The following is a 26111-nucleotide window of genomic DNA, read 5'->3' on the forward strand; positions in this document are numbered from 1 at the left end:
GTCACACTCGCTCCGGTGTCTCTGAGAGCTTCCACTCTATGGCCATTAATGGTCACCCACTGCCTATATTTACTAGTGTTACTAGGCAGAGGGGGTGGAGGGACAATTTGCATGTCTCCTAGCGAGACCAGGGACATCTCTGCGGGACCCCTCCCACCATGGACAACCATCTCCTCCCCTCCCAAAGCTACGCTCGCCAACTGACGGGGGGGTGCACTCGGCGGTGCATTCGATTTCTTCATGGGACACTGGGGATCGTAATACCGGTGTCCCACCTGCCCACAAGTGTAGCAGGTTAGGGGGCCCCTATGAACAGGTTTGCCCGTCGGGGCCCCTGGCTTCTTCTCAGGGGGAGGCTGGGAACCTTTCCCTTGGTTCCCTTGGGGATTACTTTGGGGCCCTTTCTGAGACTCCTTCCGTTTACCCTTGTCCCCCCACTCTTCTGCTGGGGACCCTGCCCACCTTTGGCTGAGTCTCCCACTGGACCCTTGTGGACCCTGGTACTGACCCAGCGGTCCGCCTCCTCAGCAAGTTTTCTAGGGTTAGATATCTTGCTATCAATAAGATGCTGGCGCAGCTCTGGAAAACAGTTATTAGACAAATGCTCCCAAGCAAACAAATCATAAAGAGCTTCATAACTTTCCACTTTGCTGCCCTTTACCCAACCATCCATGGCTCTGCAAAAATAAGACACATATTCAACCCACGTCATACCAGGCAACTTCTTACATTCTCTAAAAGCTTGTCTGTACTTCTCGGGGGTTAGGCCATACCGCAACATTAAAGCATCCTTCATATGAGCATACGACATCCTATCCGCAACAGGCATGTCTAACAGGGTATCTCTCCCCTCATCCACAAAGCGACCCCACAACCCCGCTTCCCAATTCTTCTCAGGGACCTGGTGGGCCAACAATGCTAACTCATATGCTTTAAACCCCTGACCAATATCTTCGTTCCTATGATAATCTTTTATCACATCTTTGGGAAAGTAGAACTTACTTTCTGCAGGCCCAGATGGGATGCTGCCACCAGAGGGATTCAATTCTAACTTCTTAGCCTGATGTCCAATTCCCTCAACTTGGTATCACGCTCCAAAGCTAACTTCTCTCGTTCAAAATCTAACCTTTTGGTCTCCAAATCTGCTTCGCTTCTACCTCTTGCATTTTCTAACTCCAGCTGCCCATTTATCTTTAGCCTTGCCATTTCCATGTTGTATGCTCGCTCCTTCGCCCTTTCTTCTCGCTCTTCAGGGGAAAGACCTTTGGAGGAAACACTGCTTCCGGGAGAGGACTCAGGCCCATTCGCTGGCGCCTCCTCATCCCCTTCCACTGGCGGTACCACCACCGGATCAGTGGGATCTCTGGCTTCCAACCAGGCCTGAAATGCTTTGAGATGGGTTTCCTTAGCCTTGAGACCTTTGGTAGGAACTTTAAACTTCTTGCAAAAGGATTTCAACTCCTCCAATCTGTAGTCGTTTAACTTCGCTCTGTCGAATTCCTCCTCAACAACAACAACAGGGGTAGTGACTCCGGTGTCACTCATGGTCAAAACTGGCAGTGTTCAAAAAATCAAGCTTCAGAAAAGCAGAGAACCAAAAATGGAATCCTTCCCAATTAGATTGTGACTGCGCTATGGTCTGCTTTCACTATGTAGCGCACACTAATCACTGCACATGAGTCATAAATGCAAGGTCCAAATCCTCACCGCTGCATCCAATGTTAGAACCGGCTGTCTCTAGTTGGCAGAGGTATGCACTTCTGACAAATAGGGACACACCTTTTCTAGTCAGGGCAAGGGGATCACACCCTTCGATAACCCCTGCTCACCCCCTTGGTAGCTTGGTAGAGCAGACAGGCTTATCTCAGAGGCTGTGTGTTAAGCATTTATGACCACATACAGTAATAAAGTGAATACACTACAAATGGACACGACACAGTAGTATTATAAAAATAAGTATTTTTATATAGGGCTTAGCACAAGACCAGATAACGACAAAAAATGTACACAATCTTAATAAATACTCTGGGAAGGGAAAAGGGATAGTTCAAAGGTGGTTTCTTCGTTAGCACAAAAGTCTTTAGTATCAAAGCAAATCTTCTTCTTGGCAATACAGTTCTTAGCAACAGGGTAACCCACACGGGGGCTACACGACGTCGAGGCAAAGTTAATCCAAAGGTTCGGCGTCGACCGCGAGGAGCGCTACGTCGAGCCCGGAGTCACACGGACCCCCAACAACACAGTACCTTTGGAAAATGAAGCACACGATGATCAGCGGCGTCGAGCAATCCAGCGTCGCGTCTTCGGTGTCGATCAGGCCTCAGCAGGCGTCGTTTGTCGATGATGCGGTTGCACAGAGTGAGCAGCGCTCACGGCGTCGAGAGGGCACGAGGGCGATGCGATCAGCAGCGGTGCGGACACGAGGTCCCTTGGAGCTGAAGCCGTACTCCCACTCACTGGCGTTGCTGCTGGCGTCGGTCGGGCCCGGCGGCCGGTCGTCGAGGAAGCGGGACACTGGGGCCGTTACCCACTATGTCGAGCTGGATTCGGCGACGTCCGTCGGCGTCGAGGTTGACGGCTCTTTCAGAAGTGCTGGATTCACAGGTTCCAGCAAATAGCACTTTAGCAGATGAAGTCCTTTAGCCCTGTGACTTCAGCAGGAGACTGGCACTCTTCCAGTCCTTGGAGATTTTCTTAGCAAGCGTGAGAGTACACACACAGTTCCTCTCTCCTGGTTTCTTGGCAAAAATAAAGAAGCACTGCAGGATTCCCCCCAGCAAACAGCACACTGGCAGAAGGGGTAGGCAAGTCCTTAGATCAGCAGGACTCTTGTCCTTGGTTACAGGGTTCCTTGTCAGAAGTGATCTAAATTCTTGGTTCAGGGGTCCTACTCTTATACCCCTTTCCGGCTTTGATCCCTTTGTCCATGCAGGGGAATTTCCCCACATCCTGGGTCTGTTGTGGGCGGAGCCAGGCAGAAGCACCTGGCCTATTCACTGAGCAGGGCTGGGTCCTCAGACGCCCAGCAGGAGGTGGAGCCAGCATTGACACTGGCAGGAGCAGAGCTATCGGCCTCCTGGCAGGAGGTGGGGCTAGGATCGTCCATGGCAGGCACAGAGCCATCAGCCGCTTGGCAGGAGGTGGAGCCAGCATTGTATCAGGCAGGGCAGGCTATCAACAACTACTCTCCCCCTACTCTCAACGCAAATGTCCCACTCATCCCACACTGACTCATTCAGACCTGCGGAGCCACCCAGCTCCTGTCACACACACGCAAGACCAGCAGAAACCAGATATGGTTAGACAAGAAAATAGACACTTTCTAAAAGTGCTATTTTCGAACCCAGAGTCCAAAAACCATCCACACCAACGGATGTGTAATTAAACCCCGAGTTCAGGGATACCAAACTCGACATTGCACCATGCTCCCCGAGCCAGCTAGGATCATAAAATTAATAATCCCGGCGGCCCATTCTAACTAATGGAGAGCAGGTTACCTCGCAATAGTGAAGAACGAAGATGGCTGTAGTTCACTATTAGGACATGCCAACTTGGTCAGGCGTGTCCTACCTTACACTTACAATGCACCCTGCCCGTGGGCCTACCATAGGGGTGACTAACATGAAGCCAAGGGAAGGTTGGGGGGCTGGCAAGTAGGTATACTTGCGCAGCCGGCGTGACAGTACCAGACTGCACGTGGGTCTCGCAATGACCGACCCGTAGACATTCTTTTACGAGGCCGCTCCTGTGGGTGGCACAACACGTGCTGCAAGCCCACGAGCGGCATTTGTATTTACAAGTCCCGGCACTCCTGGTGCACTAGACTAGGGTCTGACAGTAAACCAAATAAGCCAAACATGGATACAATAGATACATCAATTTAACCTAGGGAGCACTTGCGCTATGGCACTGATCAGCAGTGGCACGGCGCCCAAAGCATATACCAGCAAAACATCGTAAAACAGTTGAGGCACAACAGAAAAAATGGAGGAGAGACTCAAGCCAATGATGTCAGGTCTAACAGGATGCGTCCAGAGGGTTGATGTTGTTACTGTTACAGTATACAGCAAACCTTTTCCATTTTGCTGCATAGCATGCTCTGGTGGTAGGACGTCTTGCTTGCTTAATGATTTCCATACAGTTTGGAGGCAAATCTAAGTATCCAAATTCTATGACCTCAGGAGCCAGATCGCTAGGTTCAATTGTTTGGGATCTGGGTGCATTATTTCTCCATGGTTCTGTGTAAGGTGCATGGGTAATAATCTCAGCTTTTGATGTGGCACCTGTGAGAGTTGCAGTAGCGTGGTGAACCACGGCTGTCTTGCCCACGTGTGTGCTACTAGTATCATTGTCATTGAATGTTGTTGCAGTTTCCGAACCACTAATGGAATTAGCGGGAGAGGGGGAAAAGCGTAAGCAAATTTGTTGGACCAATTTATCCATAGCGCATTGCCCTGGGACCGGTGGTGTGGGTACCTGGATGCGAAGTTTTGGCATTTTGCGTTCTGATGAGTGGCAAAGAGATCTATCTCTGGTTGTCCCCATCTTTGGAAGAATGGCTGCAGTATTTGGTTGTGCAGTTCCCATTCTTGTACTTGTTTTGACTCTCTGCTTAGGATGTCTGCTATCTGATTTTGAACTCCTGGTAGGAGTTCGGCTAACAGATAGATCTTTTGAGGAATGGCCATCCCCAAATGTCCTGTGCTAGTCTGGATAGTTGGAGAGAGTGTATCCCCCCCCTGTTTTTGAATATAATACATTGCAGTCATGTTGTCTGTTCTGATCAGGACTGCCTTGTTTAGTATTTGCATTTGGAAAGCTTTTAATGCTAGAAATACTGCTAGTAGTTCCAAATAATTGATGTGCAGTCTTTTTTGCTGTACACTCCATTTTCCCTGCACTGTATATTTGTCCATGGGCACGATGCGTCCCCTGTTAGTATCACTTGTGGAATCGGTTCTAGGAACGACCGCCCCTTGGAAATGTTTGTTGTGTTCCACCACTTCAGAGAGCGATGTGTGCGGTCATCTACCAACACAAGATCTGTAATCGGACCTTGAGCCTGATTCCACTGTGTCGCTAGACACTCTTGCAGTGGACGCATTTGTAGTCTGGCATGTGGAATAAGCAGTATGCAGGAGGACATCATCCCTAACAGCTGCATGAACACTCGCGCTGTTAGTGAGTGTTGTGGTTGAAATTTTTGGATCAGCGTGATCATTGTTTGGATCCGGATTGGATTGGGGTATGCTTTAGCTCTTTCTGTGTCTATAGTAGCCCCTAGGTATTGTTGAATCTTGTTTGGTTGTAGGTGGGATTTTTTGTAGTTCACCGTTAACCCTAGCTGGTGCAGCAATTGAATGGTCTTCTGTGTGTTCTGAAGACATTCTTCCTGTGACTTGGCCTTTATTAGCCAATCGTCCAAGTAAGGGAAGACATGTATTTGTTGTCTTCTTAGGTGTGCTGCAACTACTGCTAGGCATTTTGTGAACACCCTTGGTGCCGTTGTGACCCCAAACGGAAGGACTTTGAACTGATAATGTTGTCCTTCTACTACAAACCGGAGGTATTTTCTGTGGGCTTTGTGAATTGGGATGTGAAAGTAAGCGCCTTTTAGATCCAGTGTAGAAAGAAAGTCCCCTTTCTTCAGTAAAGGAAGTACTTGTTGGAGCGTGACCATGTGGAAATGTTCCGAGTTTATGTATGCATTGAGAGGTCTGAGGTCTAAGATTGGTCTTAGAGACCCGTCCTTTTTGGGGATTAGGAAGTATAGAGAGTATACTCCTGTCCCTTGCTGATGTTTTGGAACCTTCTCTATGGCATGATTTTGTAGCAGTGATAGTACTTCTTGTTTTAACAATGTCAGATGGTCTTGACTCATTGGACGCTGTCTGGGGGGATGTTTGGTGGGGTAGCTGGTAGTTCTAGGCAATACCATGTTGGATAATTTGTCTCACCCACCTGTCTGTTGTGATGTTTTCCCAGACAGGTAGGAACTGTGATAGACGTCCCCCGACCGGTGTTATATGGTCTGAGGGGGGGGTTTTATTAAGTCACTGTTTTGGGGTTGGGGAGTTGCGGTTGTTATTATTTCCGCGACCTCTACCCTTGTTGTTGTTACCTCTGTAACTGCCTCTTGAATTATCTCTGGGTGATGTTGGTGTAAAAGAGGTAGATTGCTGACTTATGCCTGTATTTTTTGACCCCCCTCTATAGGTGGACCTTCGAAAGGAACCCCTTTGAGTTGGCTGTTGTAATGCTCCCATTGACTTAGCCATTTCTGTGTCTTTTTTCATCTTTTCTAAAGTCTCATCTGTACCGGAGCCGAAAAGTGTTTTTTGATCAAAAGGTTGGTTCAATAAAGATGTTTGTACTTCTTGTTTGAGGGGTATAATTCTGGGTCGTTATCATCATCTGACCCTGCATCATAATTCTACCATGGGTCTTCCTCATCTGGGATAGTGTCATCATCCGCATGAGGTTCTCCATCCCCTGTATAACTGTCTACATCTGTTTGAGGTGTAGATGGTCTTGGTGTAGAAGGTGGAGGAATAGCTGGCATAGTGTGAGGAATAGGAGAAGAGGGTGTGTCTCTAGGACGAGGAGAAAGAGGAGAAGTTGTATTTGTCCCCATTGTTCTCTTTTTAGGAGGAAGAGCTTTGTCATCTAGCTGTTCATTCTTCCTCTTTTTCGGTGATTTTGTCACTACTTTGCCAGTTTGCGGATCAATAAACAAAGTCTATTGTTTTGGATCTGTTTGCTGCTCCTGTGTCGGTACCGAAGTTCTTGGTTCCGAAAGGTGCCTTTGCTTCTGACCGTCAATGTTCTGCGTTTTCGGCACTGAGAATCTGCTCGATTCCGATTTTTTCGGTGTCGAGTGAGTCTTCGGCGTCGAAGTTTGTTTCGGTTTCGACATGGACTGTTTCGATACCGAGCTTTCCTTTGTATGGAGCTTCGGTGTCGATGTCGATGTCGAACGTTTCTCGGATCCAACATGGTGGGAGGCCGAGAGTTTCGGTTTCTGTTTCGTTGCCGGGCCCGAAGGCGGGGCGTCGGAAACTTTCTTCGATGGTCTGACCGGGCTCGAAGGTGGGGTCGGTCCCACACGGGGTCGGTTTTTGGTAAGGGGACGTCGTCACTCACGGTTTGTTGAACGTCGATTTCCTCGACATCAGACTCGTCCACTTCCGACCCCGACTCGTCTTCATGTTCCTATTCTTCTTCGAGGTACTGGTCCTCGAACAGCTCCGGGATTGCCTCCGACTGCATTCTCGAAACCTCGTGTCTTCGAGCTCGACGGTTTCTAATCGTCGACTTGGAGGAGAATGCTGCGCAGGCTTCGCAGTCCCTGGATTCGTGTTCAGGTGATAGGCAGAGATTGCACACCTCGTGTAGGTCCCTGTGTGGGAACTTAGCACCACACGTTGGACATCTCTTAAATGGAGTCCTTTCCATGGACTCCGGGCTGGACTACGTCGAGAAAGGCCTCCCGGTCGTCGACGTAGAAGAAAATGTTTATTGTTGGAGTCGAAACGCGTCGGAATGGAAATGAAATCGCGTTCGATAACAATACCGTCGCATTGGAAAGGGAATACGCGCCGAAATATCACTTCTTCTCGAAGTCGATCTGGAGCGCCTCGATCCTCATCCAAACACGACGGCGGGAAAAAACAATCTAAGGATGGAGCCGAGTCCCATGCGCACTAGCACCCAAAGGAGGAGTCACCAGTCTACAAAAGACTCTCCAAGAGAAAAACAAGTGTAATCATCCGAGCCCAACACCAGATGGCGATCTAAGGCTCGATCAGATGCCCACGGTTGGCATTTTGATTTTTTAGGCAATATTTTTCCTAAAAAATTTCAAAATTTATGACTCTGGTTCTGCTGATTGGATTTATTTTGTTTTGGTGTCAAATTATTTATTACATTTTTCTCTATTCCTCTAATTTGGCGTGGGATTCCTCTTGAGTTGTGGTTTCCCTTTATTAATATTTGTGTGTTGCATAAATTCTTAACTCATTGCCCCTAAGTTAAGCCTGACTGCTTTTGTGCCAAGCTACCAGAGGGTTAATCACAGGTTAATTTAGTGACTTTTGTGGTTCAACTTGACCAGGATTGTGGCTGTTGCTTGAGAAGGGGTTTAACCCCCCTCAATCAACAACCCAATGTCCTACAGTGGTGTGTGCATGGAAGATTATCATAGTAGAAAGAGGTGCGGTTCTTCGATTCACCAAGTGCCCTTGCCTGGCTGCTTTGCTCCTTCCAAAAACGCATCTTTTTGGACACATTGCCTCATCCTGGCCAGATTTGGGTATGAAAGGGTTAAGGTGATTAACCGAGGGATAAAAATCCACTTCCCCTATATTAGCAGTATTAGTCATATCTATATATTGTGTTAGTATGATGTATCTATATACTCTTTGCGTTTTATATGCATAATGCCTAACCTATATCTGTTTTAGTTAGTTGATAAGGGTATATGTTACTCGTGTGTTTTTGTTTACATCGAGTAGGCCGAGAACCATACAGACACCATCTTTTCTCTGCCTGTGCTAGGCCTGAGCAGTGATCATGTGTTACTCTCCAATAGTTGTCAGGCCCCAGTTTAGTTGAGTTACTGAGAGCAGCTGAATGCACACCATTCTTCCTCGGTCCAGGGACTCAAGGTCGCATCTGGCTTTGGGTGTGATAAGCGCATTCCTGAAGGCGCCATGCCTGCACTCCCGGGCACCGGGACGAAAGGGAGTCACCCCTCCTTACCTCCCCAAAAATAACTAAGCAGAGCTTTGAACTAATCATGTGTGCCATATATGGTCTTTCCTCGAGACCCAAGAGTCAAGTAGCTTTTTTTCCATTTACTGTGACTTCATGTACTGTGCTGAAAGTATATATGTGCTGTTTTGACTATAAGCCAGCAGTCTTCTCCACACACCTGATGGTGAGGGTTGGAGAGGCTCCTCTATAGATTATTTTTGCATAATAAACAATTGAACTTTCTTCACTGCCAACGAACTGGTTATTTTGGTAATTGGTATTGGGGCTATTGGTAGGTATAGCTCGTTATGTTATTTTTTACGGTATGTCAAACCATCCGTAATTTTTACAGACGGTCTGTGAATTTACTTTAATATTTGTGAATAAAGTATCCATGGATGGCATTTGTCCCAAATTTTACCCATTTGGGCTAAAGTATTAATGTTAACTCCAAACAGCTGGGATGGCTAAGCTGAAGCAGAAGACAAGAAGTCGCCTGTGAAGGGATTCAGAAGGAGGTAGCCAGGGTGCTGGGCTGCTTGAAAGAAATGTAAATGTGGGCAACTGGGTAATCTGGGCATATAACGTCTGCTTGTATGCCAATGTAGGTGTTAATTAATAATGTTCACTTTAAGCTGCCTGAAGAGAAAGATGTCTTCTTTTTTAGAGCTATTTATAGGGTGTTCAAAGTTGAACTGTGAAGTGTGTGCATTTAATGGACAGTTGTAAACTGCACTAGATGCAATCTGCATATTACTAAAATATACACTTTGAAATTACTTTTGGTCTTTAACCTAAATTTATTTATGCATTTTGCGGCAGCCAATCTTATACTGTGTCATGCAAATTTAAAATAGTGACTTTTGTGAGGGACAGGAACCTATTAGCACTAAAATTACACCAGCCACTATGCCCTGCTAGCCAAACAAGATTCAATTCCATGTTCCTCTGGTTGCCCAGACATACATTTGCAGTGATCACATTAATCAAGAGAGGTTTCATAATATAGAATAGTGTATTTCCCACTGATTAGTTTAACTTGCATTTATTTTTCATTTAAGGTGTGAAATATTTTATATGCAGTTACCGGATAGTGAAAGATCAATAAACATTTTATTCTTTTTAGCCACACCTATGATTCCACCTCACCGCTCAATGACTCAACTGCACTCAGGATCACGGTATCCAAACTTTTTAATGCACTTCAACTGCTGCATTAATTATTATGTAAAGTCTGAGAAAGCCAGTGATGTTAACAAATGGTTTCTAGTAGTCCCTCACTTTCATTATGCACTTTCTTTTTATATAGATATTGCTTCAAATGAACCTGAGATCTTTATTTATTTAACAATCTACTATTCATCTGACAGATTTGCACAAAGCCGCTGTCATCTGGTGCCAAATGAGATTGAGAAAAAGAAAGAAATCTAGTCAGTTGCTTAAATACATTATGGGGTATATTTATCATAGTTTCACACAACAAGCCACCTTGCTGTGCTGAGCTGCATAAAAGAACAAGAATGTGCCATATTTAATATCATCATACAAGCTTGCTGCTTGGCTTGCACATCAACACAATAGTGTTTAGTGAAGGTGTGTGGTGTAGACCATGTTGCTGCCTTGCATATGTCCTCCAGGGGTATGTTTCCTAAGAAAGCCATAGAGGCTCCTAGTTTGCGAGTGGAGTGCGCTCTAGGAGGAACTGTTAATGTACGTTTAGTTTTAATATAGCATATTTGTATACACTTTACAATCCACCTTGCAATCCCACCTTTAGAGATGGGGTTGCCTTTGTATGGAGGAGAGAAAGATACAAAGTTGCTTTGTTTTTCGAAAGGATTTAGTTCTATCTATATAGTATAAAAGAGCCCTTTTAACATCTAATGTGTGTAAAGCCCTTTCCGCTACAGAGTCTGGGTTTTGGAAAAACACAGGTAACTCTACGAATTGATTTAGGTGAAAGGGAGTGACGACTTTAGGAAGAAATTTTGGATTAGATCTAAGAACCACTTTGTTAGGATGTATTTAAAAAAATGGTTTTTGTATTGTGAAAGCTTGTATCTCACTTACTCTTCTGAGAGAGGTAATGGCAACAAGGAAAGCTGTTTTCCATGTTAGGAATTGCAGTTCACATTTATGTAGAGGCTCGAAAGGGGGCCCCATGAGTCTTGTAAGGACAATATTCAGGTTCCACACAGGAGAAGGTGGCAACCTGGGTGGGATTATTCTTTTTAATCCTTCCATGAATGCTTTGATTGCAGGTACTCTGAAGAGAGACAGATGTTGCCTGTTTTGTAAAAATAGGCTGCAATTGCTGCAAGGTGCAGACGTATGGAAGAATATGCCAAATTAGACCTTTGTAGATGTAAAAGGTAACAAATGATATTTTGGATGGAAGCATCCAGGGGATCGATGTAAATATTTTTGCAATATATTGCGAATCTTTTCCATTTAGAGGCATAACACACTCTGGTAGTGGGTTTCCTAGCCTCTTTAATGATGTTCATACAATCTGGTGGTAGGTGTAGATAACAAAACTCAGACTTCAGGAGCCAGATCGCCAAATTCAGTTGGTTTGGGTCTGGGTGTCTGATTTCTCCATGGTTCTGTGTTAACAGGGAGGGTGTGAGCTGTAGCTTTTGATGTGGAACTAGAGAGAGATCTAGTAGTGTGGTGAACCACCGTTGGCGTGCCCATGTGGGAGCTACCAGGATCAATGTGAGAGACTGTTGTCTGAGCTTGCGCACTACTAATTGAATCAGTGAGAGAGGCGGAAAAGCGTACGCAAATCTGCCTGACCAGTTCATCCATATCGCATTGCCTTCGGACAGTGGGTGTGGAATCCTGTCGGCGAAGGCTGGGCATTTTGCATTTTCGTGGGTGGCAAACAGATCTATAGGTGGGTGCCCCCACCTTTAGAATAATGGCCGAAGAATTTGTGGATCTAGTTCCCATTCGTGAATCTGTTGTGACTGCCGACTTAACAGATCTGCTATCTGATTGTGAACTCCTGGAAGGTGTTCTGCTAACAGATGCATGTTTTGAGGAATGGCCCATCTCCAAATGTTCTGTGCAAGCTGGGACAGTTGCAGAGTGTGTGCCCCCCCCCTGTTTTTGTATATAGCACATGGCTGTCATATTGTCCGTCCGGATTAGGGCAGCTTTGTTTTGTACTTGGAAGTTGAAAAGTCTTGAGTGCTTAGAATATTGCCAGCAGCTCTAGATGGTTGATATGGAACAGTTTTTGTTGATTGTTCCATTGACCCCGAGTTGTGTGATGTAAGAGATGGGCTCCCCATCCTGTGAGGGATGCGTCTGTTGTGAGCACTACTTGTGGAACAGGATCGAGGAACGGCCGCCCCTTTGTCAAGTTTTTGGTGTTCCACCACTGCAGAGAGCGATGCGTGCGGCAGTCGACCAACACCAGGGCTTTTAGTTGACCTTGAGCTTGGTTCCACTGTTGTGCTAGGCACTCTTGTAATGGACGCATTTGCAATATTGCTTGTGGTACTATGAAGATGCAAGATGCCATCATGCCTATTTGTCTCATGAACACCCTGGCTTGCAGAGACTGTTGGTGTTGAAAAGTGGCGACTACGGCTTGAATGCTCTGTATCCTGGCTGGACTGGGATACGCTAGGGCTGTTGACGTGTTTTATGTAGCTCCTAGATACTGATGTACATGCGAAGGCTGCAGGTGCAACGTTTGAACTGTCTGATGTGTGTGTTGGACACACAGATTGAATGACTTGGCTTTCATGAGCCAGTCGTCTAGATAAGGGAAGACATGCATTTATTGTCTTCTGAGATGTGCTGCTACCACTGCAGGCACTTTGTAAATACTCTTGGTGCCGTTGTCACTCCGAATGGAAGGACTTTGAACTGATAGTATTGTCCTTCCAGTACAAACCTTAGATACTTTCTGTGAGCAGGATGTATGGGGATATGGAAGTAGGCGTCCTTTAGATCTAGTGTTGTAAGGAAGTCGCCTTGTTGCAGCAGTGGAAGCACTTGTTGTAGAGTAATCATATGGAAATGATCTGATTGTATGTAATGGTTGAGGGGCCTGAGGTCGAGAATTGGCCTTAGTGTCCCGTCCTTCTTGGGAATAAGAAAGTACAGCGAGTAACCCCCCGTTCCTTGTTCTTCTAAAGGAACTATTTGAATAGCATCTTTTTGTAGAAGTGATAGAACTTCCTCTTGAAGCAGAGTCAGATGGTCTGTAGACATTGGACGCTGCCTAGGAGGTATAGTTGGAGGGGTTGCTGTAAGTGCTAGGCAGTAGCCATGTTGGATAATCTGTCTTACCCACTTGTCTGTTGTAATGGAGTTCCAGACAGGCAGGAACTGTGTTAATCTGCCGCCTACAGGAGTGGAATGCTGTGGGGGGAGCAGAGGGAAGTCACTGTTTTGTGGCGGAAGAGGAACGATTGCTGTTGTTACCGCAACCTCTTCCCTTGTTATTATTGCCTCTGTATCCTCCTCTAAAGTATCCCTTGTTAGAGGATGTTTGTGATTTGAAAGATGTTGTAGTGTCTGCTCCAGTTTGTTTGGAGCCTCCCCTGTAGAAGGAGCGACGAAAGGAGCCTCTAGCTGGTGTGGACTGTAAAGCTCCCACAGACTTTACGGTGTCGGTATCTTTCTTTATTTTTTCCAGTGTAGTCTAGTTCTGAGCCAAATATTTGGTTCTGATTAAATGGTTGGTTTAAAATGGTGGTTTGCACTTCTTGTTTAAACCCTGAAATGCGCAACAACGCATGTCTCCTAAGTATGACACTGGTATTTACAGCTCTAGATGCTGTGTCTGCGACATCTAGTGCGCATTTTATTGAGGCATTGGATATTAGCTTGCTTTCTTGTATAAGGTCATTTGCTTGATCTTTGTACTGATCTGGAAGGTGCTCAAGTAGTTTTTGTAATTGATCATAATGAGCTCTATCGTAACGAGAGAGGAGGGCTTGTGTATTTGCTATACGTCAAATGTTTGCAGCTTGTGCAGCTATTCTTTTACCTGACACATCAATTACTTTTAATTCTTTGTCAGGTGGGGGTGCTTCACCAGAAGTTTGAGAATTTGCCCTTTTTCTAGCATTGGACACAACTAATGAGTCTAGTGGTAGGTGTCCTTTAATGTAGACTGTAGGTGCCGGTCTATATTTTTTCTCAATTCTAGGGTTTAATATTCTAGTGCGTACAGGGTCTTTAAATACCTCTGGAGCGTGTTTGATGACCCCTTTAATCATGGGAAGAATTTGAGCAGACCGCTGAGACTGCTCAAAGGTATCTAGGAGAAAATCCTCCTCAATGTCATCGGAATGCATAGGGACTCCATGGTAAACAGAAGCTCTGTTTAACAGATGACCAAATTCAATGGTATCTTCTGGAGGGGAAGATTTTGATGTGTATGACTGCGGTTCAGGAATGTCAGGCACATTTTGTGGGTTTGTAAAGTCCCATATAGGGACATTTTTGGGGTTTGGAAAGTCCCATATACCCTCATGTACATGGTATGAACCAGGTTCTTCAATGTACTCCCCTCCACCCGAATTGCATTCTTCATCATTCTGCTGTGGGGAATGTGATGATAATGGAGAATGTACAGGAGAGATTTGAGGTGATATGTGAGGAGGAACAGGAGAAGAAGGAAGAGCAGGTATAGGAGAGGAAGGGTGCATAGAAGATGTTGCTCAGTCCTTTTTCTTGGCAGGAACCACAGGTGTGGGTGGTGCATCTGCTGGTCTCTTTTGTGAGGTGTAGCACCTACATGACCTGTCTTTGGGTCTATGTAGATTTTCTTTTGTTGAGGATCTGGTCGAAAAAGTTCCTCCTCCTCTATAACCTTCTTGGGCGTCGATTTATTCGATTCCAGTGGAGGTTGTCGTGTGTCCTTAGCCTTGGGAGGTGTTATAACGTCCTGTGGCATAGTTTTCGGTGCCGAAGGTGTTGTTTTCGGCTTCGTAGGCATGTTCGAGGATTTGGGCACCTCGGAATCAGGCTTTGTGTTCTTCAACACAAAAGATGTAGAAGTGGACAGCTTCGGAGCCGGTGCTTCTTTTGGTTTCGGTACCGGTATGTTTTTATGTTTCGGTGCCTGTACTGTTTTAGGCCTCGGTGCCGAAGGGTCTTTTGGCTTCGGCGCCGAGGCATCTTTATTTTTCGGTGTCGATGGAAGAGGCGTGCCCGGTGTCGAGGAACTAGAAGGCTTAGTTTGTTTCTTCGGAGCCGGGCTGGCTGGAAGGAGGGGCTTTCAAACCAGGTATTCGGTCTCGACTGGGCCCTTTGGGCGGAGTGCTGACCTTTGCCTTCAGTTTGGGCAGAATATGTGGTGCAGGGGCAGTAGTACTCACGCGCTGACCCGATGGAATGGAGTCATCTGAGTCGTCTGCCTCTGATCCGATCTGAAGATCAGGGGAGTCTTCTACGGGAACGAGGGGAACCTCTTTGTGAAAAGTGTTTTTGTAGCCGGAGCGGAGAAACTTTCATCCTAACCCAGTGGCGAAAAAAAAAAAATCTAAGGATGGAGCCGATGCCTATGCGCAGTATTGTCCAAGGGAGGAGTCACCTATCTCGTGACTACATAGACTTCTTCCAAGAAGACAACAACCTGTAATCATCCGAGCCTAACACCAGGTGACGATCTAATGCTAAGTGTACAATCGGCAGCTCATATGCCTCTAACACATATTTCTCCTCGTTACACCCCCCACTCCTTTAGGGAAGCGAGGCATTTTGAAACATTCCTAGGTCTACCACTAATGATAAATCTAGGAGTGCACCAAAATCCATGGGTGAATGCGTGAGAACTCCCACGCTCCACCCATGGAACCCGTACCTAGGGCAGAGTAAAGCAAGACAGTGATCTGCGCTGCCTTGCGTTACTACAGATTTATCAAGCCACCTAGGGCCGCACAAGGTGGCCTTGCGTGGCTTGATACATCTAACTTTAGTGTTGCGTCGCCCTTGCACCCTCTTGAGTGTGACCGGGAAACCTGGGTTCGAATTCCATCTCACACACATGACTAAATTGTGTGTTTTCACTCAAATCAACTTACTTCATTAGAGAGCACTTTCAAGTAATTCAGTTCAAGACGGATTCCAAACAAAAATCTAATTTTTACATTCTTTAGTGGTCTGCAACGTTCCACCAGCCATCAAAATATGATTGGCCATAATATACGGAACACCAGACAATTGGTTCACTTTGTTCACTCATGGCTTTGTCAGACGGTAGGGTTTCTAAATGTTTTAAAGTTCATGTTTAGAAACTTCCAATTCAGATACATATCAGTGCAATGTTGTGATGTAATATAATAAACTGTAACACTTCTGTGTGTTAAAGAAAAGCTTTCTATATTTTAAGGTCTTTATCATGTACTTATATTTTAGTTGTTGCGTGATTTGCATCCCAAATATTCTGAAGATTCTCATGTTATTTGGTACTTAGGGATGAGCCAGACCATTAGTTGGGGGTTGGCTCAACTACAGAGCCCTTTCAAGACATGGACAGAGTGGTCAATTTCTCAGGGCCCAATTTTCCAAGGGGCCCATCCCCTGCCTGCCTTCTAGAAACACCACCAATAGTCCATCGCATAGACAGAGTTTGCCAGGATGGGTGCGCGCTGAGTATTCACCCACTTGACAGTGCTTCTTCTGTTTCTGGCCCCTCTGCTGAGACTACTCCTCATGGATGCAATACATTCCAATCCTCATGGAGGGCCGATCTGATTTTAGAAATGGTTACATCTTGCTCGTCCATCCTTTATTTGTCCAGTTCTTAGCAATGACTCCATGAATCAGTTGCTATGGCTCTCCCATCTGATCATGATTTCATCCTGCTCTTTAATTCATTGTGTGGTGCTCGGGCTCCCAGTTCAGAGATTAATGCAGAGTCCCTGGCGCACACTCTAATGTATCAGTCGAGTCTGCTTGGTGCTGTGAGACTACAGACAGGTTGTGGGTACCTCACATCCTGACATTAGATGCGAGTCTGTCACCCATACCACCTGCTCTGCCTCATTAATTTGTTTAGGTTTGATGTCTAGTGGAGGGTGAGATGAGCAGAACTTAAATAAATCACTTACCTATATAGTTTCTAAAACTGTTTGCCATGGGTATTGAAATGTTTAGAAACAATCAAAGTGTTGCTGTTGTTTTTTCCCTGACACAGATTGGATAGGTTTGAGTAGGGACGGTGCCCTTTACACCATGCTGGCCATCAAGTTACTGTTAAACAAGGACATAATGCACCACCTGAATGGTAGCATAACTAGTATTCTCACATAGCACAGTGCATGTAAATAATGCAATATAAAAAATAGTATAAAAATAAATTGATAAAGTAGTGGGGTATGGCCACACCTCAGTTGTGTCTGTAAAATTGACCTTTTGTCCTCAATTTCTGTCCTGAATTTTGAACTTTTCCCTGAATTTTTTACAGTCTTGTTCTGGATTTGCCTCCATATCAGGTGGTCACCCAAGAACGGGTCTATAATGTGGGGCACATTAAAGTCTTTCGGGGCACTACAATCCCCCTACACAAATGTTTTGCACTATCCATCACCTAGCTCACTACATACGTTTCCGGGAGTGATGTGGTGGTGGTGGAGGTCCAAGTGACACGAAAGCTGTATAACTTCACTATTACAAACATTCCTCCACAGATAGCAAAAATCTCCCTTGACTACCATAAAAAGGCACTTCTGTGCCTATCTAAGATTTGATCATTGTAGGCAAGTACTTCAACTCTCTCTCTCTCCTGGGCAACGGCATCAATAGTGCAGTTGAAACCAGTGATGGCTGAATTAGCTAGGCTTATATAATGTGTGGCAAGTATGACATTGATGTGCAACTGAACATACCCATGTCCCAGTGGTGCATGAAAACTCATCTAAAATGGATTACCGTTTCCTTCCAGCAGCGGACATGCTATGTACAAATATGGCAGACATCCATTTCATTAGAATATCAGACCACTTTCCAGTCACAATTTGTGTGCGGTGGAATGCTGACCAATGTGGCATATGATTGCATGGTGCCTTGTCAATGTGCAATGCTCTAAGTACTTATTGCAAGAACTGAAATCCTACTTTGAACTCCAACTACCAAAGCCTTCCAGAGAGGGAAGAATGAGGATTAAAACCAACAGGTATCCAACTGGGAGGTGAGAACTCTAGCACCTGAACACAAATACATTACTAGCAGGGATCAGAGAATCCAGAGCCAACTAGCGACAGGGCCTCCCTTCACCCACTCTGCTTAGAGGAAGCTTAGCAGTGTAGGATCGCCTTGAACAGATATGTCGATGAATAGGGTGACAAGTCTAGAAAACAAATTTACTAGCTGATGCCCAGACATGCTGCCTCCTGAGTGATGCCTGCACTAAAGGACCTGTTAAAGAAACGGATCAATGCAGCGTCAGAGATTGCTCAGGCTTTTGCTTCATACTATAGAGACTGCTATGCCGGCTGAAACGGCCGGCTCATGAGTGCTCCAACCTCCTCATTGAAGATCTCCCATTTACACACGACAGAGACACTTTCCCTCATTAACGCTGAGACCATGATCCATGCCAAGGTCCTGGGCAGCAGACTTCTCCAAGTAGTAACTTTGCTATTTCACAAGAGACAATGTGACTTTATTACCCACCACTCAGCTTCCAGTACCTGGGAATGCACATTTGCCTGGAGCCAAGCCTCACGTGGAGTCTCAAACTCTAACCACTTTCAAACCAAGAGGAAATGAGTAAATGGTCTACCCTTCCCTTATTATGCACAGCAGGGTGGCACTGTTCAAAATGACGGTTCTAGCCTCAGATTCTAAATATGCTACAACACTTCCCTTAGTTAACCATCAGGCTTGGTTTGCTGACCTGATAGCAAAGGTTGCATTCCTTTTGTTGGGCAAACCAAACTCCCCGCACTGCATTCAACAAAAGCACACAATCCACCTATGATGGGGAAATTAGCATGGAAGACCTTCGGCTATATTATTAGACATCACAGAGATGATGAAGGTCTAGCTTTTCGGCAGCCATGAAGCCCTACATTAAGTGTTGAGATATCTCTGATCAGTTGAGGCAATATACCAGGCTTACCGTATAGGAAATCCCCTCCCAGACTCCCCGCAGCATGTTACGAGAGTGGTAATCCTGTGTTGGTAACTGGCATTGTTCTAGATCCAGTGAGATCAGAGGCTCACAGAGGAGACCCCTCTTTGTCAGAGTAGAGGACTTCTTCATAGTGCTCGTCTGGACGAGTTCGAATTGTGGGACCTCATCGGAATTTTAAAGCTTGGGGATGCCTGAAAGGGTGCCCAAATGAAATCATTCAAGACTCTTCAAGCAGAATTTGACCTCCAAAGAACTCAATTCTACAGATACCAGCAACTGAACACGCAATAGCAGCTCACCAGTCCGCCTTCAGTGAGTGTTTTGAATACAGCCTGCTGGAAGATAGAATTACCCTGGGTCCATAAGGGACAGGGAGCACATCATACATTTATAAATCCCTAATTATTAACCTGCCAGACCAGTTCATGGCGCTTAAGTAACAATGGGAGTGCTGGGTACATCCCCTGGATTAGAGTGACTGAAGAGATGCTAAAATGGCCCCTCCACTAGCTGGTCATCTCCTCAACGCTATAACTCATTCAACTGAATTACATACACACACCACATACTTTACTCCTAAAAGACTATGGCAGATGGGCAAACTACCCTGACCGTTTTACTCCCGATCCAATGCTAATGAAGGAGTTATTTTTTTTCATAGGATCTGGAACTGTCCTGCCATGGTAAAGTACTGGTTTGAAATATTCTCTACCCTATCTAGGATAACGACAGGGAGGCCAATTTTATGTGCCCCACCATTAAAAACGGAAGAAACCTGGGCACTAAGAACAGTGCTAGCTGTTTTCGTTTTGCCGACACCATCCACAAGTCAATGGATTGCCCTCCTAATCGTCTCTCGTTGGTGCTCCATGTCATGCGTGCTGAAATAATACATGCACGGAACACTTACTTGAGGAAACAGGTCCAAGGAGAGAGGCTTCCAACTGCACAACGCACTTTGCTATCGGCACACGAGGCTCCCAGCTGCCAACTCGCCGCACCCGCTCCGCGGGTGCCGCTTCGCTGGTGAGCCCCAGTCCCAGCAACCTTGTGGGAGTAAACCAGAGGTCCTTTGCGGAAAGGCGGTAAGGGGCGCGAGGCACCAGCGGGGCTGCGAGCGTGCAGGGACTTCATTTCCCAGAAGTCCCTGCGAGACCAAGGAAGAGCTTCCGGTCCGCTCTCCCTGCTGGCCCGCCCCCCACCCAAACCACCACCTACAAAACACCACCTCACTCCCGCAGCGCGGGACGCAGCCCGGGCTAAGACTGGGCAAAGACAGGGCCGTTTTAGGCCGTTAGAGGCAGTTAGAGACTGGGTTGGGCCACCCCATTTGATGCACAAGTTGTCCTCTGACCTAGAACCCAGCATGGCAACCCGTGAGTTCAGAGACAGAGCTGCAAAATCAAAATTAAAAAACGGCACCCTGGACGATTTTATCACCAGGACCCACACTGCCATTGACAACGAAATAATCAAGATGCAACACAGGGTGTCTTTAGAGCTTGAAGCTGCTAGACGATTGTCTGTCGAGTTAACTGCCGCCAAAAAATCCTCTCTTGGCCCCATTGCCTTGGCGAAAACTCCAGAACGGCCGATAGGCTCCACACCTACGCCGATATCCACGCTATAGAAGTAGGAAGTTCACCCACCCCTCAGGGGAAACTTTTACAAAACCCTACTCCCCCTCCAAATTCCCATCTGGGTGCGAACGTAGACCAAAATAAGGGTTGTGAAGAGGGATTATTCTCGACAGTTGAACCCACCCCTGCTTCACATGAAAAAGGTGGGAGCCTACCCATAGCACAAAAGCATCCACACAATAAAAGGAAGCGTAACCCTACCTCGGCATATTCTCGAAAAAAGGCCAAAGTGGCGAAGGCGCAGCTACCAACCAAGGCACTTCCCTCTGATAATTTGCTAACACCGCAATCTTCTACCCTAGTAACATGCACAGAAAACATCCCCCCCACACAGTAGTCATTCAAGAAAACAACGATCTTACTATAGAAAGTGACACTGCAGGAACCCCTCTATGCTCCAGGGAAGGATGTTGAATTTCTTACTATTGTTTGGGAAACACTAAAAAAACTACTCTCCCCAATAGAAAAGAGATTCACACATATAGAGACGCAGTTACTAGAAATAGAAAAAAGTATTTTAAACCTGGCAACCGTTACTATGCAGAATTCCAAACCTACATGCACAAATGGACCCTTGCTCCCAGCCGCACTGTCGGATCCTACCACCCAAGCAGCAGCGAATTCGCGGCCTCCCCCTAAGGCCAAGAATCCAGGATCTACTGCTGCATGCTCTTCCCTCACCACTTCCATTGTTACACCCAAGGTCAAACCAACACCCAAGCCCCGAACCAAGGTAGATGTCCACATTCCTCCCAGTGGGGTATTGCCATCCCCCCAGCTGTACCCGCCCAAAGAACACCTGTCCCGACCGAACTCCCTAATACGAGGCACAATGGCCAGAACACAAATCCTCCAGCATCGCAGAGAGCCAGCACCAGTTTCATACGATCAAGGGGTTTTGTAGATCTTCCCCCTGAGGTTAGCCCCTATGTTGTGGTGCTGACTGGGGTAACCGAACTGATATACAATCAGCATGAAAACTTCGCCTCTCTTAAGAACAAGGTGATCCACTGGCTGGAAACCAACAAACCTATCCCGAATCACTTAAGGAGCAAAATCCTTATGGTACGGAGGGTACCTTGGGTAGGGACCACACAAAAGTCCACCTCTGGAGACTGTGTAATAATCTCCTTTGAGGATTCTAATACTGCTCATGCCATTTACTCATGGATCAATCACAGCTCAGCTGCAACAATAATAGCAAGACCACTCACCTTCTTTTACCCACCACATGCCCCTCTAGTTCAGGGGGGGAACTGGAGCAGGATACAGGCGAGGAAACACACTTGGGGTGCACAAAGTAACTGGTGGGCATACACACTCGGAGGATGGAACGGGGTGCCGACTTCCAACAGATATGGTTGTCTAGAGGAAGTGGACTGACTTCCACACCCATTAAACATAGTACCCCCCTCACCCATCCTAATTTGTGACCGCACCCAGTCTTCAGGCATTGCACCAATAATTAGCATTTCAAACACACACACGGTTGGTAGGTCTCTCCCAGCAACACCAGAACACACGGTGCCAAATGATCCTAGAGCAGCGGCAGATAGACAAATTACATGCTCTTCCAAGGGTGCAACTGCTGATTCCAACCAGAGGCTGAAACATAAACTCCTTATCCCACAGAGCCCCAGACCAAACAGTGCTCCATTGGACATCCCCCCACCCAATCAGTGTGGGAAATCCCTAGCTCTAGGGCGCCTCAGAACACCAGACACCAGAAGCACAACAGAGGCTTATGGCACACTCTCTATTTTTTCCTGGAATGTGGCTGGGCTAGCAAACAAATTAGATACCCCTGATTGGATAGACCTAGTAGAGGGCTATGACATCTGTCTCCTACAAGACACTTGGGCCAGAGAACAACTTAGCTGCCAGGGATTCGCGATCTTTAGCACTGAAGCGAAATGGGGGGGAAAGGGCCGCCCTTCAGGAGGCCTTTCGACCTGGGTGGGTTCCCACCTGGCCTGCAGGGCCACACCTATGGAAACCAATTCTTGTGATTTCCAATGTGTCTCCCTAGAATGGCCATGTGGAGGGAAGCTTGTAGTGATCAACTTTTATTCAAGGCCAGTTGGGGTTGCTGCAACATCGGCCCCAGTGGAAGATCTAGCTCACTTTCTTGATACACACAATTTTTCTTCCCCTCTAATTATAGGTGGCGACTTTAACCAACAATTTGAACCACTCCCTGCCTACATGGAAGGCATATCCGCCGAGGAGGATGACCTATGGGATATTCCTTCCTTGACAGATGGAGCCACCAAGGCATGTTCCCCCCTCGCCATTCAGATAATGTCCCTCACACTCAGTCACTCTTTGAGGGCATGTAACGGCCGGATGGAGGGTGATATCCCGCCTAAAAACACCTTTAATAGGCCGGGTCACGAGTCAAGGATCGACTATATAATGGTATCAACCAGGGATTGGAAGAGGGCAAAAGACTTTAAAGTCATCACCAGATATGACAGTGACCACAACCTGCTCTCACTAAAATTCGAGATCCCTTATCGACAACTAGAGAAGGTAGATCCCAATGTACCATCTCAGCCCGATTTAGTGTTAACCAGCAATAGGCGAAGAATAAAATGGACCAAATTGCTCGAAAATCAAACTAACATAGAAAGACTCTATGCACTAACCGCCCCTGCCCTGGAAAAAGTAGAGTGCCACGTGAACTTTTTAGCTAGCGAATCAGAGACTATCACCACGGGTAGCCTGGACTCTCAGGTACATCTGGCTCCCCTCGTTAACATCCACTCGGAGCTATGCACCAACCTTGCAGAAATATTGAACCCAGTTGCCAGGCTTCGCAAGCCCAAAAAGAGAAGAGTGACCTGGTTCAACGCCTCTTGCAGGGAAGCAAAAACCCTTCTGCTGGAATCATTGAAAGCCCGAGATACCCCAATCATAATCAGGGAGAGACGAGTCGCCTATAAATCTGCCCTCCTCACTGCAAAAATAGAATGGGACGAGGAGAATTGGACAAAAATAACAGCCGCCCTCGCTTGCCAAGATTCACGGACCTTTTGGCAAATTGTCAGGCACGGCTCATCTGAACCACTTGCAGCAGTCGAGGCTTGCATAGCACCATCTGTTTGGGAGGAACACTTTAAAAACTTATACCTTCCACATAGCAGTGATAATGGAAGCAGTAAATACGGTGGAGAGTCCCCCAACACCAAAAACAGGCCAACTGACATTGAGGGCTTCACCTTAGAAGAAATCACACTGGCAATTTCCTCCCTGTCTGCTGGTAAGGCGCCGGGCCTAGATAGGCTCCCAGGCGATCTTTACAAGCATGAACCTAATGTCTGGGCTCCCTACCTAGGGGTACTATTTAACTCTATTTTGAAGGGTATGCCAATCCCTTCCACTTGGCCAGGGGCTGAAATTGTGCCAATTTTCAAAAAGGGATCTCCCCTCCTTCCTGTAAACTACAGGCCTATAAGCCTAATCGATGTTTCCCAGAAACTCTTTTCCAAGCTCTTGCTAAACCGCCTACACGAGTGGATCAGGGACTTTAACATCCTGAGCCCTTTCCAAGCAGGCTTTAGGGAGAAGGTCTCCACAGTGGACCAGGTCTTTCGTCTCGCCATGATTCATTGGAAAACAGTACAACTGGAGGGTGGCAGCCTCTATACCATATTTGTGGACCTAAGGGCAGCGTTCGACCTGGTACCGAGGAATAAGCTGTGGGAGGTTCTCGATAATCTGGGGGTCCCTGAAGGTCTCTTGAAAATGATAATACGCCTCCACACTAGTAACTACGCCCAGGTTAGATGTGGTAGGATGGGAGAACTGTCTGAGAAGTTCCCCGTTGGCAGGGGGGTAAGGCAGGGTTGTGTGCTTGCACCAACCCTGTTTTGCCTCTACGTCAACGGGGTAATCGCCCACTTAGCGGGCGTAACTAACTCTGATGCACCGAAATTGGCCTCCGAGAGGGTATCAGCCATTATGTTCGCCGACGACACACTGCTTTTAGCCAAGTCGGCAAAAGGTATCCAGTGCACCCTTGATGGCTTTGTGGACTTCTGTGAGACCCATGGACTAGAAATTAACGCTACAAAGACTAAATTCATGGTCTTCAACCCTCCACAGAAATTCCACTTTCGCCCAAGCATCTCACACATTAACCTGGAAAGGGTAAATACCTTCGAATACCTGGGGATTGTTTTGAACGATAAATTTACCTGGAGTACTCACCTGGAAAAAGCGGCACTGAAACTGACTCAGCAGACGGGAGGCGTAATGAAGCTTGTGGCAAACAACAAATCCCCGGTTAGGCCAATCGGCCCCCCACTACAGATCTATAAATCCCAGGCCAAGGGGGCTGTTATCTATGGATCAGAACTCTGGGGTCACGAAAACACATCTAAATTGTTGAAGGTGGAAAATAGATTTATCCGCAACCTTGTAGGGCTACCACTGAGCACCCCCCTTGTCCCGTTGAGGATGGACCTTGGCTTACGTCCGCTTGATGAGGACCTGGCTCTACGCCCACTGGCCTTCTGGCGTAGATTATGGACAACCCCTGAATTGGCCAGTTACAGGGAAGGACTACGGGAGATCCTAGCCACTCCTGGCGCCGGAAAAATCAAATGGCTCTACTATATCAAGCTAGAACTGGTGGCTGTAGGTCTCTCAAGTATGTGGTCTGACCCCCAGAACGTGTGCCACACCCTCTCTAAAAAGGATCTAGCCAGGTCTTACCGAGAATCTAAACTTTCCCTGATTCTCAACCATCAGCATCCCGGGTCCCTGACAGCGTCCTTTTTCTCTCACAAGGTGATCTACAACATGGAACCCACTCTAGACAAAATTTATCCCAATATACTGAGAAAATTATATCTTCAGTGGAGACACGGCTCTCTTCCCATCAAAACTTTTACAATCAAATGGAGCCATGATCCTAGCAGTACATGTCCTGCTTGTAGAAACTCGGATGAAAGTGAGCTCCACATCCTTTTTTTCTGTCCAGCTTACCATGGGATCCGTAGGCACTGGATTCTACCTTTATGTCGAAACCTGGGATTTAAGAAGTGTCTGCACGCTTACAGAGTCCTAAAAACTGACTTGTCAGACCATATTGTTTTTACAATGGCCAAGTACCTGGGCGCCCTTTGGTCCATGAGAAGGCAATGCCTCAAAACATAGACTGAGTATGGATCTGTTGTTATTATATGAGGACTCCTCTCCAGTATTGTTTTTATGAATTTTACATTTCATTGTACAAATCACTTAAATGTACTGTTTTATACGATTGTCTTTTATGGTAAATTTTTACCGAAATAAAGGTTTTTCAAGTCAAGTCAAGACATGCACGGAAATCTCCTTCTACTCTATCATGTACTTGTGTTACTGGAGGATTCGTCGCTAGACAGAGGAAGAGCCTGCACTGACCAATAACCATGGGTACTACAATACCTGGATGCTGTTGGTAAGCCAAGTAGACAGTGGCTATCCAGCAATAAAATGCCTACGATTTCCATAGTTATTGGTTTCCTCAAACGAGATAACCTTCCACGAAAATCGCAGGCTACACTCTTTAACAAAAGCAAGGTTGCATAGATAGACTATCAGGGTAGCTGTGAAAGAAATGG

General features: G+C 46.4%; 1 protein-coding gene across 5 annotated transcripts in view; it reads right to left on the reverse strand.

Annotated features, from left to right (window-relative positions):
- The window catches only part of MSANTD3 (Myb/SANT DNA binding domain containing 3), a 310518-nt gene that overhangs the window by 129993 nt on the left and 154414 nt on the right, over positions 1-26111 (reverse strand). The gene's annotated exons all lie outside the window — the stretch shown is intronic.

This window comes from Lissotriton vulgaris, chromosome 4_1 (genome assembly GCF_964263255.1).
Source record: "Lissotriton vulgaris chromosome 4_1, aLisVul1.2, whole genome shotgun sequence".
Taxonomy (NCBI): domain Eukaryota; kingdom Metazoa; phylum Chordata; class Amphibia; order Caudata; family Salamandridae; genus Lissotriton; species Lissotriton vulgaris.